We start from the raw sequence: 4,548 nt of genomic DNA, 5'->3' as shown, positions 1-4,548 counted from the left end.
GAGGCTCCTTCCACAGTTTGGCTATTGTGGACATTGCTGCTAGAAACATTGGGATGCGGGTGTTCTGGCATTTCACTGCATCAGTATCTTTGGGGTAAATCCCCGGCAGTGCAATTGCTGGGTCGTAGGGCAGATCTATTTTTATCTCTTTGAGGAACCTCCACACAGTTTTCCAGAGTGGCTGCACCAGTTCACATTCCCACCAACAGTGCAAGAGGGTTCCCCTTTCTCCACATCCTCTCCAACATTTGTTGTTTCCTGTTTTGTTAATTTTCCCCATTCTCACTGGTGTGAGGTGGTATCTCATTGTGGTTTTGATTTGTATTTCCCTGATGGCCAGTGATGCGGAGCATTTTCTCATGTGCTTGTTGGCCATGTCTATGCCTTCCTCTGTGAAATTTCTGTTCATGTCTTTTTTCGCTAAATTTTCAAAGGAGTTATTATGGTGGGTCAAGATTGAAGCTGGCAAAGGAGAGATCAAGATGGGAGGAGAGAAAATGATGTCCACAGATTACAGTTTCTACAGCCAAGTTGGAGCCCAGCAGGGCTATAGTGCTTGCACAGCTCAGCCCATTCTAGGATATGCACAGACCACCCAGGCATATGGGCAGCAAAGTTATGGAACCTATGGACAGCCCACTGATGTCAGCTATACCCAGGCTCAAACCACTGCCACCTATGGGCAGACTATCTATGAAACTTCTTAGGGACAGTGTCCTGCTGGTTATACTACTCCATCTGCCCCTTCCCAGCCCCTACCCAAGTGTACAGTTAGTCTGTCCAGGGGTACAGTACTGGTGCTTATGATACCACCACTGCTATAGTCACTACCACCCTTGCCTCCTATGTGGCTCAGTCTGCATATGGCACTCAGCCTGCTTATCCAGCCTACGGGCAGCAGCCAGTGGCCACTGTACTTGTAAGACCACAGGATGGTAACAAACCTGCTGAGACTAGTCAACCTCAGTGTAGCACAGGGGTATAACTAGCCCACCCTAGGATATGAACAGAGCAACCGTAGTATCCCCAGGTACCTGGGAGCTACTCCATGCAGCGTTAGGGCACCACCATATTATCCTCCAAATAGCCAACTAGTTATGATCAGAGCAGTTGCTCTCAGCAGAACACCTATGGGCAGCCAAGCAGCTATGGAAAGTAGAATATCTATGGTCAACAAATCAGCTAGAGGCAGCAGCCACCCACTAGTTATACCCCCCAAACTGGATCCTATAGCCAGGCTCTGAGTTTATATAGCCAATAGAGCAGCAGGTACAGGAAGCAGAATTCATTCTGACAGGACCACCCCAAGAACATGGGTGTTTATGGGTAGGAGTCTGGAGGATTTTCCAGACCAGGAGAGAACTGGAGCATGAGTGGCCCTGATAATGGGAGGCAGGGGAAGAAGGGGATTTGACTGTGGAAGCATGAGCAGTGGACAGGAAGGAGGACTGAGTAGAATGGGTGCTGGAGAGCAGGGTGGCTTCAATAAGCCAAGTGGATCCATACGGGAAGGACCAGATCTTGATCTAGGCCCCACTGTGGATCCAGATGAAGATTCTGACAACAGTGCAAGGCTTAAATGACAATATGACTCTATAGACAATCTGGCAGACTTCTTTAAACTGTGTGGAGTTATTAGGAGGAACAAGAGAATTGGACAACCCATGAGCCATATCTACTTGGGTAAGGAAACAGGAAAGCCCAAAGGTGATTGATGTAACAGTGTCCTACAAAGACCCACCAACTGCTAAGGCTGCTATGGAGTGGTTTGATGTGAGAGATTTCCAAGGGACCAAAAGTAAGGTTTCTCTTGCTGGGAAGATGCTTCTGATGAATTGCATGTTGGGTGGTATGCCTCCTCGTGAGGGCAGAAGGATGTTGCCATTACTCCACGGAGGTCCAGGGAGCCCAGGAGATCCTGGGAGCCCCAATGGGTCACATGGGAGGCCGTGGCGTGGAGAGAGATAACTTTCCCCTAGGAGGGCCCCAGAGTTCCTGAGGGAACTCATCCGGAGGAGGAAACATCTAGCACCAACATGGAAACTGACAGGGCTCCAGTACAGGGTGTGGAAACCAGAACTTTGCCTGGAGAACAGAATGCCATTAATGTTAAGGCTCTGAAGCCTGAAGACTTCCTTCCACCACCCTTTCCACCCCTGGGGAGTTAACATGGCAGAGGTGGTCCCGGTGGCCTGTCGGGAGTAAGGGGAGGCCTCAGGGACCACAGTGGGTACAACATTCAGAGGTGGTCCTGGTGCATAAAGAAGTGGCTTCCATGGTGGCCCCAGCCATGGACAAATGTGAATTTGCAGGAGGAAGATGAGGTGGCTCTGGTGCGACCCTTGGACTTTTGATGGAAGAGAAGGGAGAGAGAAGAGGCAGGTGTGGAGGACGGAGGAAAAATGGATAAAGGCAAGCACTGCTGTCAGGAACACAGAGACCCACTCCAACCAGGCGCAGAGATTCCGCAGAGCTGCAGGGACTACCAGATTTATTTTTTAAGCCAGAAAATGTTTTAAATTTATAATTCCATACTTACAATATTGGCGACAACATTATGATTATTCCTTGTCTATACTTTAGTATTTTTTACCATTTGTGAAGAAACATTAAAGCAACTGAAATGGTAGTGTGTCTAACTTTTCCCCCCTTCTTTTAAAGTCCATCATTTAAACAGTGGGAACTCATGAGTATGCTCAGTATCACTGTAGAGAACCAAGAGGGCCTCTGTCACAGTATTCATTGTTGTGAAGTTTTGTTTTCTTGTGTTTTAAAATAAAATTCCAAACAGTCACAAACAATTAAAAAAAAACCAACAACACTGAAGCTGGAAAAAGCCACTAGGAGACTATTCAATGTCTAAGTAAAAAATAAAGAATACCCACTGTAGGAGAGATCTTGTGGAAATGAATAGACTTTTCTTTTTTCTTTTTTTTTAAAGATTTTATTTATTTATTTATGAGAGACACATAGAGAGAGGCAGAGACATAGGCAGAGGGAGAAGCAGCCTCCCCATGGGGAGCCTGATGTGGGACTCATTCCAGGACCCCGGGATCATGACTTGAGTAGAAGGCAGACACTCAACCACTGAGCCACCCAGATGCCCCGAAGCCTTGTTTCTGAAATTACAGATGCTAGTGTTTTTGTCTTTCAGAATTAAGAATTAATTATAATTGCTTATTTAAAAAAAAATTTAACCTACCGACATTCTCCCAATAGTAAACTAGTATTTTTGAATGTCATCTTTAACTTGAGCCTGCTTCAATTTATAACACATCAAAAGCTTGCCATATTTGGTTCTAAACAACTGTATTGATTTTTACAATGGCCTTTTGAAATTACAATTGCCAGGTGTTTTGGCTAAGGAACTTGTCATCTGAGCACCCTAATGCTTCCCTTCTACCATTAGATAGATCTGAAAATTAGTGGAAGAGTACCTGAAAAAAATAGGCTTCTGGTCTCATTAAACTCTAAAAATATTCTTAATTAAAATTTTTACTTTTAATACTGACTTTCCCACTCTTCTGTATATAAATTCTCGTCATAGCTCAAGTATCACTCACATGTGCCAAAAGGCTAGTGAAAGTCTTTTGTATACCAGGCTTAAAACAAGACAAAAACTAAATCTTAAAAAGATTTAAATAATCCAGCTCTTACTTCCTTTTTAATTTTATCCTCAGGGGATACCTTGCACCCCTGTGGTAGGGCTGTTCACTTTGATATTTAGTAAACATTTACTGAGTACTTACTATATGTATTTGACACTTGATTTCACAGATAACCTGGTCTTTAGGACCTTATGGTCCAAGAAGAGCTGCCATTTACTGAAGGCTCACTCTGTGCCAGCCAAAAGCTAAGCACTTCAAATGCATTACTCATTTAATCCTTGCTACTACTCCAAGAAGGGGAAATTATACCCACTGACATATGAGAAGACTGAGGTTTAAGATCCTCAGATAACTTGACAGAAAGCACATAACTTGAAAGTGGTAGAACTGGATTCACAGCAGTCCATGCGACTTTAAAGCCTGTGCTCTTTCAATTACCAACTACAGAACTGCATCGTTAGTGGGAAAGAGTTGAGTGGGGAAGTGGGCCACAGAGGTGAGGGCTGGATTTCATCAGGATAGGATTCTTGAGGGGTGCCTAGGTTGCTCAGCCAGTTAGGTGTCTGCCTTTGGCTCAGGTCATGATCCTGGGGTCCTGGGACTGAGTTCCGGATCAGGCTCCCTGCTTGATGGGCAGCCTGCTTCTCCCTCTCCATCACTTGTGCTCTCATGCGCTCTCTCTCTCTCTCTCAAATAAATGAATAAAAAACAAAACAAAACAAAACAAAACAAAATCCAGATAGGATACATGAGCTGAGCCTGATACTTAAAGCCTGACACTTAAAGAAACTTTCTTCCACACTGGGCAGAGATTTTGGTCACTCCAGGAAGCAGCAGGAGCACACTAAGTGTGAAATAGTAACTTCTGGGAACTTTATGGAGCAACTAAGGAGACTAGGACATGAGGAACTGCATATACACTGTGGAGTCTGGAGAGAAG

General features: G+C 44.7%; 1 pseudogene; it reads left to right on the top strand.

Moving 5' to 3' along the window:
* Window positions 1-497: 497 nt before the first annotated feature.
* Window positions 498-1,583, top strand: LOC112915068 (RNA-binding protein EWS pseudogene; annotated as a pseudogene).
* The last annotated feature ends 2,965 nt before the right edge of the window (window positions 1,584-4,548 follow it).

This window comes from Vulpes vulpes, chromosome 10 (assembly GCF_048418805.1).
Source record: "Vulpes vulpes isolate BD-2025 chromosome 10, VulVul3, whole genome shotgun sequence".
Lineage (NCBI taxonomy): Eukaryota > Metazoa > Chordata > Mammalia > Carnivora > Canidae > Vulpes > Vulpes vulpes.
Note: the sequence above shows the minus strand (reverse complement) of the source record. Positions and strands in the feature narration are given on the sequence as shown.